Source organism: Jaculus jaculus, chromosome 4 (assembly GCF_020740685.1).
Source record: "Jaculus jaculus isolate mJacJac1 chromosome 4, mJacJac1.mat.Y.cur, whole genome shotgun sequence".
Taxonomy (NCBI): domain Eukaryota; kingdom Metazoa; phylum Chordata; class Mammalia; order Rodentia; family Dipodidae; genus Jaculus; species Jaculus jaculus.
Window position 1 is genome coordinate 141,040,941 of NC_059105.1, and position 14,381 is coordinate 141,055,321.

General features: G+C 38.9%; 1 pseudogene; it reads left to right on the plus strand.

Annotated features, from left to right (window-relative positions):
• Positions 1-14,381, plus strand: part of LOC101616242 — a 104,315-nt pseudogene that overhangs the window by 20,554 nt on the left and 69,380 nt on the right.

The window sequence follows — 14,381 nt, forward strand, 5'->3', positions numbered from 1 at the left end:
GGGTGTTGAGTGCTCTCTGTGTCTATCTCCTTCATCCTTGTGCTTATACCAGGTTCACTGAGAAAGCAGCACTCTTGCTCATTTCCCAATTCCTCTTGGCTTCAGATGGGGCCCTGGTGAGGTACGATGGACTGATTCTTTCTTCAGGATCTGTGTCCATCTAAAAACAAGAAGCAAATTCTCCAATGGAGAGTGGACTCAGTACCAGATAAATGGAATGACCATTATTATTTTAGAGATAATTTAATAGGTTTAGGCCCTCTTGTAGCCCACAATTGGTGGGACCTGATAATGGGGAGCAGACTCATTTTTTGGGTATGGTTCTGATTTGTTTCCCAGCTCCAGCTATGGGTTCTGTTCCACTGAGCAGATCAGTTAGCCAAGTCAAAAGCAGTTGGTTACCTACCATGGCTGTGTGCCACTGTTGCATTTGTATGAGTATCACGTCAGGCTGTTTGCTATTAAGAAGCTTAGACCATGAGTTGCTGGGACAGATGTTGGTCATTTTCCCCCAGTTGCTCATGTAGCACCTTCTTGCACTTAGACGAGCTAACTGTCTGGGGACTGACTCTCTTCCAGATTCCAGCCAGGTCTCTCCATGTTCCATACCAACAGGATATTGTGTCTTCAGCAGTATGGTCTTACCACTCACCTTTGGTGGGTCATCAAGTACTCGGACAGAAATCTGTCTTCTTTTGGGAAACCTTGTAGGTATCTCTGATCAACAGCTCATTGTGGATGATAACCCCATGATGGTACAGGGAGTTACAGGGCTGTGCCAAGGATAAGAAGGAAGAAAAAGACAGGAAATATAAAAGGGCTAGACAGAAGAGGGATTGAGAGAGAGAGAGAGAGAGAGAGAGAGAGAGAGAGAGAGAGAGAGAGAGAGAGAACAAGCAAAAACAGAACATTAAGGCTAGTTTTCTTCATATCTTAAAAATTCCTTTTACTTATACAAGAAAGTAATGAAATGAATATCTGGGCTAATATAATAGAGATTAATATCCCTGAAAACCAGTCTTCTAGTGTCTCCATTTTGTTTTTGTTTTTGTTTTTACTTAAGGTAGTGGTCTCATTCTGGCCCAGGCTGACCTGGAATTTTGTATGCCGTCTCAGTCTCAGGGTAGCCTAGAACTCATAGCAATCCTCCTACCTCTGCCTCCTGAGTGCTAGGATTAAAGGTATGCACCATCACACTCAGGTTTACGTTTTCTTATCTTTAAAATGATGAGTATAAAAACTAGTTCATGGGCTGTAGAGATGGCTTAGTGGTTAAGGTTCTTGTCTGTAAAACCTAAGGACCGAGGCTCAATTCCCAAGTACCCACATAAACCAGATACACAAGGTGGTGTCATGTGTCTGGAGTTTGTAGTGGCCAGAGGACGTGCTGCTCCCATTCTCTCTCTCTCTTTCTCTCTCTATCAACCTCTTTATCTCTCTCAAAAATAAAAGGAATCAATAAATATTTTTAATTACTTCATATATTAGTATTACTTAAATGACATGACAGGTATAATCCAAATCTCATGTAAATTAAATTTAATAAGTGATACAAAATGTAATAAATTAAAATTATTTTGATTTTGGATATTTTTGGCATCTGCATTCATGTAGTATTCTTATTTTTGAGGATACTAGTCTTGGTGTAAGGTCTTGGCCTTCACCCTGCCCTAATTTTGTCTAACAGTATAGAAAATTTTCAACCCAGATATGCACTTGAATTCAATGGTTTGAGGTCTACAAAACAAAGGACAGGCTTACAAATATTACGTTCTTAAGTAAAAATGCACAGGCTCCCAAATTCACTGATAGTTCTAAATAAAAATTTCAAAAGAAGTTTCATCATTCATACCATAGGAATCAGTAATTCATTCTCTTTTGCTTCCATTTTGATAAATTTACTATGTGAGGATAAATTACTCTGGGAATGATCATTCTTTCTCTGTTTTTATCTTGATACTAAAATATAAACAATGCACTTAGTACGTTTATGTTCATTTGCTTTGATGGAAATTATACTTCTTTTCTTATACAAACTAAGTCTTCATTTGAAAGTTTAAAAGATCTTCTCCCAATATATATACTACAAAATATTTATTATTTTCTTTTTCTCAGTAACCATGATAAATTAATTCCCCAAATGTCTGAATTACTCCCATAATTAGGAAAGATGATATAACTGACAATTTAAATTTTCTTTAAAGTTATTTCCAGTAATTTTAATGGTCTCCTGTAAAGGAAGTGGATATCTTTATCCTGAGACAGGTTGATTAAAAAAGTGACTAGAGTCTTACATCAAGGACAAAGATGTGCTAGGGGTTATTGGCTAAAGAAAATGATCTGGAATAAGAGAAGTAGCTGAGCCACCCAGGCAGTGTCTGAAATAGTAGCACAGATCTATTTTATATTTTGCATGGATCCAGGGGGATGGGATAGATTAAAAAGAACTCTAGGTTATTTGTCCTTTTATTTCCAGGAAGTCTTAACAGTCTTGAAATATGAGTAAGTAAGGGGTTAGGGAAGTTAACAGTAGTCAAACATAGAAAACAGTGTCTAGGCTGACTGACAATAAGAAAAACAAAACAAAACCCAAGTAATAAAAAAGAAAGTAAAACCTGGGGCTAGAGACATGGCTTAGTGGTTAAGTCACATGCCTGTGAAGCCTAAGGACCCAGGTTCAATACTCCAGGTCTCACATGATGGTGCCTGTGTCTGGTGTTCTTTTGTAGTTGGTAGAGGTGCTGGCATAACCATTCTTTCCTCTTTATCTCTCTCTCTTCTCCTATGTCTCTAATAAACAAACAAACAAACAAATACATAAATAAATAAATAAATAAAAATAAATCTTAAAAATGTAAAACCCAATACATCTATTACTCATTTAGAAGTTATATGGGAGTCTTATATCTTCCATTTATAAGGATGCCTTGTACAGAGGTATAATTGTTCTATGTAAGAGATATAATTTGTCCCTAACGGGTCCATGTACTAGCAATTTGTCCTTGTGGGACAATGCAAATGATGCAGAATGTTTAAGAGATAAGCTCTAGGGGCTGGAGAAATTGTTCAATGATAAAACCACTTCCTTGAAAGGCTTAATGGCCTCTGTTGAATTCCCCAGAACCCATGTACAGCCAGATGTACAAAGTGGTGCATGCATCTGGACTTCATTTGTAACTTCTAGAGGCCTTTGTGTGCCCATTCTCTCTCTCTATCACTCACACTCTCTATTTTACTGACATTCATTCTCCTTGCAAATAAATAAATAAATAAATAACATATCTTTTAAAAAGAAAGATAAGACTTCTGGTTAAGATGGCGGCGTAGGTACCACGCCAAAGCAGCCTAGGGGGGAAAAAGACTGAAAGAACTCAGCAAAATACACACTTTTACTAAAAAGTGAAGTGCATAGGAAATCGAAATGGCAGTGGAGAAGTAGAAGAGATCCAGAGCATCCAGAGCCTGCACAGGCCAGCAAAAGCGGCCCTGGCAGGTCCACCGACCATGGCAGCGGCAGCGCACTGGAAAGCCATCAGGCTAGGCTCGAGCCACAGGAAAAGCCAGGTGCAGGGAGCTTTCACTCACACTGGAGCTCTCCGCAACTCAAGGAACGTCAAGGGAGAACGGCAGTGAACAACAGAGGAGCAGATCACAAGGTAAAAAGAACACGGGGATCAGCGAGAGAACCAGAGCAGCTGTGGCTCCCTCCCCTCCCCCACCACCTGTGCCCAGCTCCAGTGAACAGAGCAGCGGTCCCGGGACCCGGCCATGCCAACTTGAGCGAACAGCAGGACCCAAGCTGGAGCAGGGTCCCGCAGCAACATCAGCGGCTCCGGCACCACCAACAGCGGCAGAACCAGTAGTGGCAGCAGTGGCAGATCCAGCAGCAGCAGCTTCAGAAGCAGCAGTTGCAGATCCAACAGCAGCAGCTTCAGAAGCAGCAGTTGCAGATCCAGGAGCAGCAGTGGAGGATCCAGCAGTGGCAGCTAAAGAAGTGGCAGCAGCGGCAACAGCAACGGTGGACCCAGCAGCAGCTGCTTTAGCAGTGACAGCTTCAGAAGCATCACTGGCAGTTCAAGCAGTGGGGGTGCTGTTCTGCAGGGCCACAGTTGCCAGGCATGGTTTGCCCCACAGAAAAAGCCAGTGCCCAGCTCCAGAAATCAAAACAGCAGCCCAATGACCCAGCCAGCAACTTGACTGAGACCAAAATCATCCAAAAAGGTAACTGGGATTGATTGCACCAGGGAAGGATCTCACTTGGTCACAAGCTGACTTGGATCCCTCAACAGACCAGAAATCTTAAAGTCTTTGTTGCTAGAGGATCTGGTTGTTATAAAAACTACTCTTGCATAAATATTCAGTGCTGTTTTTGATTAAATGTGTACAGTGTTTAGTTGAATTTTAGAATCTACCTGTATTTTATTCCACCCAGCCTACTTGCATACTCCCATAGCAGGGAAACTCAACCCCTAGAAACACCTTTGTAGATACTCTGAGAGCCTTAAGAACCCCACCTAACACCTTAAGCTCCTATCCTGAAGATATATAACATCAAATCAATTGATACAGCTAAGAAAACCTAGCTAGCTAGAAAATCCAAACATTAACTTAATCCAAGATGCAAAACTATATACATTATAACACAAGAAACACTAAAAAGCAAGACAATATAAATACACCTAACAGTATTAATGCATCAGAAATGACTGCCACTGAGAACAAGTTAGAGGAAATGCCTGAGAAAGATTTCAAAAGAATGATTGTAAATACGTTCAAAGAAGTCAGAGAACAAATCAAAGGAGTCAAAGAGGAAAGCAAAGGACTCAAAGAAGATGCAGGACACCAATTTCATGAAATAAAGAAGGCAATAAAAGACATAAATAAGGAAATACAAATAATAAAGTAAAATCAGTCAGAATTACTACCAATGAAGAACACAATTAATGAAATAAAAAACTCTGTAGAAAATCTCACCAGTAGAATGGATGAAGGAGAGGACAGAATATCTAAGCTAGAAGAGCAGGTGGCAGATCTAATACAGTCCAACAAAGAGAAAGACAAACTTATAGAAAAGTATGAGTGGGAATTTCAAGATATTCAGGACACTATAAAAAGATCAAATATAAGAATTCAGGGCATAGTTGAAGGAGAATTCCACTCCAAAGGCATAGTAGGCTTCTTCAACAAAACCATAGAAGAAAAATTCCCCCAAACTGGGGAAGAGGTACCAATGCAGATACAGGAAGCCTCTAGAACCCCAGCCAGACAAAACCTGGAAAGGACCTCTCCTCGTCATATTATAATCAAACTACCAAACACACATACCAAGGAAAAAATATTGAAAGCAGTTAGAGAGAAAAATCAAGTTGCCTACAAAGGCAAGCCCATCAGGATTACAGCAGATTGTTCAACGCAAGCTTTAAAAGCTAGAAGAGCTTGGAGTGATGTATTCCAAGTTCTGAAAGATAACAACTGTCAACCAAGGTTGTGAAAAGCTATCCATTCAAATAGATAGAGAAATAAGGACATTCCACAACAAAAGCAGGTTAAAGGAGTATTTGAAGACAAAACCAGCTCTTCAGAAAATACTTGATAGGATCCTCAATGCTGAAGAAAAGGAAAAGCACACATATAAGGAACCTGGAAAAAAACAAGCAATACACAAATACTACTTAGCACAAGAAAGCAAAGGTATAACCAGAACCACAAAAAAAAAAAAAAAAAAAGTGGCAAACATAAATACACACCTTTCAATAATATCTCTTAATATTAATGGCCTAAATGCCACAACCAAAAGACATAGGTTGGTGGACTGGGTTAAAAAGCAGGATCCTACAACTTGTTGTCTCCTAGAAACTCACCTTTCTACAAAGGACAGACATTATCTTAGGGTGAAAGGTTGGAAAACGGTGTTTCAAGCAAATGGGCCTAGAAAACAAGCAGGGGTTGCTATCCTAATATCTGACAAGGTAGACTTCAGTCCAACGTTGGTCAAGAAAGATAAGGAAGGTCACTTTATATTGATTAAAGGCACACTCCAATAGGAGGACATTACAACCCTAAACATATATGCACCTAACATGGGGGCTCCAAAATTCATCAAACAAACACTATTAGAACTAAGGTCATAGATAACACCAAACACAGTGGTTGTGGGTGACTTTAACACCCCACTCTCACAAATTGACAGGTCGTCCCAGGAAAAAATAAACAGAGAGGCATCTGGACTAAATGAGGTCCTAGAAGGATTGGACCTAACAGGTATATACCTTCTTTTCAGCAGCACATGGAACATTGTCTAAAATAAACCATACATTAGGACACAAAGCAAATCTTAACAAATTCAGGAAAATTGAAATAATTCCTTGCATTCTATCTGACCACAATGGAATTAAATTACAAATCAGTAGCAAGAAAGGCTATAGAGCATACACAAAATCATGAAAACTAAACAATACACTACTAAATGATGAATGGGTCAATGAAGAAATCAAGAAGGAAATCAAAAAATTTATAGATTCAAACGATAATGAGAACACAACATGCCAAAAATCTCTGGGACACAATTAAGGCAGTTCTAAGAGGTAAATTTATAGCCTTCAGTGCCTATATTAAGAAACTAGAAAGGTCGCAAGTAAATGACCTGATGCTTCACCTTAAAGCCTTGGAAAAAGAAGAACAAGGCAAACCAAAAATCAGTAGGCAGGAAGAAATAATAAAGATTAGGGCAGAAATTAATGAAATATAAACAAACAAAAAAACAATTCAAAGAATTAATGAAAGAAAGAGTTGGTTCCTTGAAAGGATAAACAAGATTGATAAACCCTTAGCAAATCTGACCAAAAGAAAGAGAGAGGAGACCCAAATTAATAAAATCAGTGATGAAAAAGGTAACATCACAACAGATTCCAGAGAAATTCAAAAAATCATAGGGACATACTATAAAAGCATATACTCCACAAAGTATGAAAGTCTGAAAGAAATGGATGATTTCCTTGATTTATATGATTAAGATTAATCACTTAAATAGACCTATAACAAACATGGAGATCCAAACAGTTATAAATAATCTCCAACTAAAAAAAAGCCCAGGCCCAGATGAATTCACTGCTGAATTTTACCAGACCTGTAAGAAAGAGCTAACACCATTGCTTCTTCAGCTTTTCCAGGAAATAGAAAAAGAAGGAATTCTACCAAACTCCTTCTATGAAGACAGCATCACCCTGATACCAAAACCAGGCAGAACAAACAACCGAAAATTACAGACCAATCTCCCTCATGAACATAGATGCAAAAATTCTTAAGAAAATATTGGCAAACAGAATATAAGAATATATCAGAAAGATCATTCACGCTGACCAAGTATGCTTTATTCCAGAGATTCAGGGTGGTTCAATATATGCAAATCTACAAATGTAATACATTAAATAAATGGATTGAAGGACAAAAATCACATGATCATCTCGTTAGATGCAGAGAAAGCATTTGACAAAATTAAACATCCCTTCATGATAAAGGTCCTACAGAGACGGGAATAGAAGGAACATATCTCAATATAAGAAAAGCTATTTATGACAAGCCTACAGCCAACATATTACTAAATGGGGAAAAACTGGAAGCTTTTCCACTAAAATCAGGAACAAGACAAGGGTGTCCACTGTCCCCACTTTTATTTAATATAGTTTTGGAAGTCTTAGCCATAGCAATGAGGTAAGAGACACACATAAAAGGGAAAATTGGAAAGGAAGAGATCAAGTTATCATAATTTGCAGATGACATGATTCTATACATAAAGGACCCTAAAGACTCTACTAGGAAACTGTTAGAGCTGATAAAAACCTACAGCCCTGTAGCAGGATACAAAATAAATACACAGAAATCAGTAGCCTTCATATATGATAACAACAAACACAGAGAGGATGAAATCCGAGAATCACTCCCATTCACAATTGCATCAAATAAATAAATAAATAAATAAATAAATAAATAAATAAATAAATAAATAATGTACCTAGGAATAAACCTAACCAAGAAAGTAAAGAATCTATGCAATGAGAACTTAAAAACTTTCAAGTGAGAAATTGCTGAAAACACTAGAAAGTAGAAAAACATCCCTTGTTCCTGGATTGGAAGAATCAATATTGTGAAAATGGCAATCTTACTAAAAGCAATCTACACAGTTAATGCAATCCCTATCAAAATTCTTCATGGAATGAGAAAAAACAATCCAAAAATTCATTTGGAATCACAAAAAAACCTCAAATATCTGAGCAACAAAAATAAGGCTGGTGGTATCACCATACCTGATTTTAACCTATACTACATAACCATAGTAACAAAAACAGCATGGTTCTGGCACCAAAACAGACATATAGAGCAGTGGAACAGAATAGAGGATCCAGATGTAGGCCCAAGTTGCTATAGCCACCTGATATTCGATAAAATTGCAAAAAATACTCATTGGAGAAAAGACAGCCTCTTCAGCACATGGTGTTGGGAAAACTAGATACATATCTGCAAAAAGGATGAAAATAGTTTCTTCTCTCTTGCCATGCACAAGAATTAATTCCAAATGGATTAAAGACCTTAACATCAGACCCGAAACTCTGAAACTGCTAGAGGAAAAAGTAGGAAAAACCCTTCAACATATTGGTCTTGGCAATGCCTTTCTGAATACAACTCCAATTGCTCAGGCAATAAAACCACAGATTAATCACTGGGACCTCATGAAATTACAAAGATTTTGCACTGAAAGGACACAGTGAAAAAAGCAACAGAATGGGAAAAAAATCTTCACCAGCTATATATCTGATAGAGGATTAATATCTAGGATATACAAAGAACTCAAAAACTTAAATAATAAGGAATCAAACAAGCCAATCAAAAAATGGGCTGTGGAGCTAAATAGAGATTTCTCAAAGGAAGAAATACTAATGGCATATAAGCATCTAAAATTTTTTCTACGTCACTAGTCATCAGGGAAATGCAGATTAAAACTACATTGAGGTTCCATCTCACTCCTGTCAGATTGGCCAACATCATGAAAACAATTGATCATAAATGTTGGCGGGGATGTGGAAAAAGAAGACCCCTTCTACACTGCTGGTGTGAATGCAATCTGGTCCAGCCATTGTGGAAATCAGTGTGGAGTTTCCTAAGATAGCTAAAGATTGATCTACCATATGACCCAGCTATAGCACTCCTAGGCATATATCCAAAGGAATCATCTCATTTCCTTAGAAGTACATGCACAACTATGTTTATTGCTGCTCAATTTATAATAGCTGGGAAATGGAACCAGCATAGATGTCCCTCAACTGATGAGTGAATAATGAAGATGTGGCACATTTATATAATGGAGTTCTACTCAGCGGTAAAGAAAAATGAAGTTACGAAATTTTCAGAAAAATAGATGGATCTGGAAAGGATTATACTAAGTGAGGTAACCCAGGCCACATGTTCTTCCTCATATGTGGATCTTAGCTACAGATGATTGGACTTCTGTGTGAGAAGGAAAATACTTAGGAGCAGAGGCCAGTAAGTTAGAAAGGAGATATAAAGAGAAGAGAAAGGAAGGGAGGAGGGTACTTAATAGGTTGTTATTTGTATATATGTAAGTATAATGATTGAGATGGGGAGGTAATATGATGGAGAATGTAATTTCAAAGGGGAAAGTGTGTGGCGGGGGGGAGGGAGGGTATTACCATGGGATATTTTTTTATAACCATGGAAAATGTTAATAATTATTAAATAAATAAATAAATATTAAAAAAGAAAACAGATAAGCCCTAGTAGGTGGCTGATGGATCTTGGCATTCATTATAAGGAATTGATGCTGGTTAGTATTAGTTCTGGTTGAATATGAGTAGATTTGTTTACATTGGATTATATTGCTACAGGACACCAATGCTATTTTTGCCAGTCTTTAGCCCAACATGTGACCACTTCCATGTGCAATGACACCTGAGGTCTCCACCACAACTAAGTAAATGTCAATTCTGTGATCTACCACACAAAAGTGAGCTAAAGAAATACCTTTTTGTGATAAAGTACTTAAATTTGGTGGCTTTGTGTTGTTTTGCTATTAAGTAGATGTACTAAGACATTGTCTATGAGACTAGTAGTGAAGTTCATCTATTCTTCTTCCAAATACTTTCAAAATTTACAGTTTTCCCTTTTATAATTAAAACAAATGATGGAAAGGGATATTTAAACTAGTGGCTTTCCTTTACATTTATTAACTCATACAGATCACAACATACTATAGTTTTATAACCCATTATTATTTCTATATTCTTACATATTTATATGTAGATTTCTTTAAATGGATTTCATGATTCTGGCTGATCATATGTTCCCTCTTAACCACATTTCCTTCATGGTTTCTTTTTCATTTCACAGCCATACAGAACTAAGGATAATTAACAATACATGTATCCATACTTAATAAAGTGCATATATAATAATTTTTATTGTATGTATTATACAGATTGCAATTTTATATGATTTTAGTAGTGCCAATGGGATAAGTAAAATATTGCTTTCATGGTGTCTTGATCTGAAAAGCCTCCCAATTAATCTACCAATAAGCAAAACCTTAAGGATTTTCTTCCTCTTCCTCCTCCTCTTCTTCTTCTTCTTCTTTTTTTATTTATAAAGAGAGAGATAGAAAGGGAGATAATGGACATGCCCATGCCTTCAGCCACTGCAAATGAACTCCAGACACATATATTCCCTTGCGTACATGTGCAACATTGTGAACGTGCATCACTGTGCTTGTGGCTTATGTGGGACCTGGAGATTCAAACGTGAGTTCTTAGGCTTTGTAGGCAAGCACCTTAACAGCTATGCCATATCTCCAGTCCTAACAATTTTCTTTCTCTACAATATCATAAGGAGTTTGATTAATACCTATAGAAACACTGTCATAACTAAAGTAATATTGTAACAATATATTATAATGAGCAATTGTTAATACACTATGAACTGCATACCTTTAGTAAACAAAATATGTAAATATTGGTTATGTGCATAACAAGAAAATATTACCCATATAATGAATATTCATATCACCCTCAAAAATATTCTTCCTGATAAAGGTTACCCCAAGACTTCCAGCCAAGATGGAGACCGCTGAAGTTCACAGCACATCCCTGGAAAAGAAAGGTAAGGCATTAAGTGTTCACTGGGTCTTTTAGGGGAGAGAAATCTTTAGTATATTGCCAGTGGGAGGGCACAGAGGGGAAAAAGCAGGGAATCATTGATTCCTTTGCTCACAGGTAGCTCACCAATCCCCCAATCTCCCTAAACAGCTGATGTAACCACTGTCCCAGATTCAGGATACCCCTGCAACTTACTGTAGAAAAAGGGTCCCAGGCCAACATAGTTCCACTTGCCTATCTGCACAGGACTGATCACTCTGCTACCCCTGCCCATATCTGACATTGGACAGGTGCTGCCCACTGGCATCTTGCAGCTCAGGCTCCATTTGCCCATCACACATGTGCCACCGTCGATCCCTGCTTGTGCAAGCTTAGCCTGCTCAGTGCATTTGCTAACTTACTGCTCTGGCTGCTGCCCATTCACACCTGTGCCCAGGCCCATTCCACATGCCCACATGAGCTCAGGGTCACTCTGCCTGTCCACCTGCACCAGCTCAGGTGAAAGCCCCTCCCTCCCTGTCTGCCAGGCCAGCTGACCATCATTGTCCTGTTACAGGAGAGCTCGGACTGCTTCTGGTCCCAGTATCCCACCACCTGCAAGTTTAGGCCGCTTTGGTGCTTGTTGCTTCAGTGTCTCTCTGAGTGCCAGCACAGGCAGCTTTGGTGCATCACCCTGTGAGAGCTCAGGAAACATTGGCACCCTTTCCATTCTAGAGCTCAGATGGATTTGGCATTGTATCAAGTGAGAGCTCAGACTGCTTAGCATCCACCTCAGGCTGCTTCAGATTCCGACTATGCTTCAGCTCAGGCTGATCAGCCCACCTACATGTTACCTCAAGACCACTCAGCCCATCTGCTTGCCTGATGGGTAGCACAGGCCAGCTCCCCCAAGAGGCACCACTTCCCCCACCCATCTAGACCTCATTCCTACTCTCCCTGCCCATACATGGTGATAAAGGTGATGGGCAGGTGATGGGCAGACCACAGTGCAGAAGAAATAACATGAAAAATCAAATGCAAGAAAATCCAGTTTGATCACCCAGTCCCACAATGAACGTCTCTAGTCAAAACATAGAAGAGTCATTAGTATCAGAACACCAAAATGAAGCTATGAGCAATGCAACCCTGACCCAGCTACAGGTAGAACTCGCAGAAAAGCAACAAAGGACCCATAATCGTGTGGATGTTGCCATCACTACACTAGACCTAATAGATAAGAAAATGGAAGAAATTCAAAGACAATCAAGAGATATAGAAGAGAGTGAAAAAAAGAGACATAAAAAATCAGCTGTTGATGCTAAATGAAGACATAAGGAAATGCAAGGATGAATTCCAAGAAGCATCAAGAAAATCAGAAAATGATGTGAAAATGGAGCTTGACAGAGGGATGAAAACAATACATAAAAAAGTAGTAAACAATGCAAACCTAATTGAACAAGCCCAAAACTCTCTACAAGCTCTCAAGAATAGAGTCAGCCATGTGGAGGATAGAGACTCTGATCTGGAAGACAAGATGGAAGAAACAGTTCGAGATTTCAAAGTTTCAATAACTTCAAAAGTTTCTGTGAACAGAACATGAGGAAATTGTGAGATACCCTTAAACATCCTAATATGAGGATCATTGGAATACCAGAAGGAGAAATTCAGACCAAAGGCATGAAGAACTTCTTTAACAAAATAATTGAAGAAAACTCCCCCAGTCTCTTAAAAGAAAGGCCCATCAAGATACAAGAAGCCAATAGAACTCCAAGCAAAACTGGACCAAAGGAGAAACTCTCCGAGACGTATTGTCATTAAGACTCTAAACATTGACACAAAAGAGAAAATCCTAAAAGCAGCTAGGGAAAAATAGCACACAACTTTCAAAGGTAACTCCATCAGAATTATTTCAGATTTCTCAGTGGAAATACTGAAAGCAAGAAGGCCCTGGAATGAAACACTGCAAAGTCTAATAACCTATGGCTTCCAACCCAAAGTACTCGACCCAGCAAAAGTATCCCTCATAATAGATGTGAAAGAAAAACTTTCCATGACAAAACTCAGCTTCACAATTACATCAACACAAAACCAACCCTACAGAGAGTATTTCAGGAAATTCTCCACAGAGAAGAATCAAATAATCAAACTCAAATGCCTACAAGAAGAAGATCACAATAACCAAATTCAGAGTAGGCACAAAAGAATATCAAAGTCCATGAATACACCAAACCACACATATCAACACAATATGGCAGGGTTGAAATAAAATCTCACAGTCATCACCCTAAATATTACTGACCTTAATTCACACATCAAGAAACACAAGCTGGGCTGGAGAGATGGCTTAGTGGTTAAGCGCTTGCCTGTGAAGCCTAAGGACCCTGGTTCGAGGCTCGGTTCCCCAGGTCCCACGTTAGCACAAGGGGGCGCACGCGTCTGGAGTTCGTTTGCAGAGGCTGGAAGCCCTGGCATGCCCATTCTCTTCTCTCTCTCTCCCTCTATCTGTCTTTCTCTCTGTGTCTGTCACTCTCAAATAAATAAAAAATTTAAAAAAAAATAGAAACACAAGCTAACAAGATAGATCAGAAAATTAGACCCCTCCATCTGTTGTTTTCAAGAAACTCACATCATCACTAAAGAGAGACACCTCCTCTGGGTGAAAGGATGGAAGACAATATTCCAAGCAAATGGAAATAAGAACCAAGCAGGCATAGCTATATTAATATCAGATAAAATAGACTTTAAAACAAAAATAATCAAAACAGACAATGAAGGCCACTTCCTACTTATCAAGGGAATGATCCATCAAGAGGATATGAGAGGGTAGGATCAAGTCTAACCTAAATCCTCTACATCTTCCTTTCCTCCCTCTCCCTCTCCCTCTCTCTCTCTCTCTCTCCTCTCTAACTCCTATATATTAGTTACCTATTTTCCTCATTTTCTTAGGGGACACTGACCTGTAACTCCCAGTACCAGCATGGGGCTATCACCCACAATGAGTTTTTGATCAGAGAAACCTACAAGGTTTTCTAAAAGAATGACAGATTTCTGTCAGAGTACTTGATGACCCACCAAAGGTTAGTGGTAAGACCCTATTTCTGAAGACACCATATGCAGCTGACACAAAAAATGGAACTGCATGGCTGGAAGCCAAGAGAGAGTCAGTCCCCAGACAGTCAGCGTGTCCAGTACCAGAGGTGCTACATGGGCAACTGGGGGAAACGACCAATATCTGTCTAA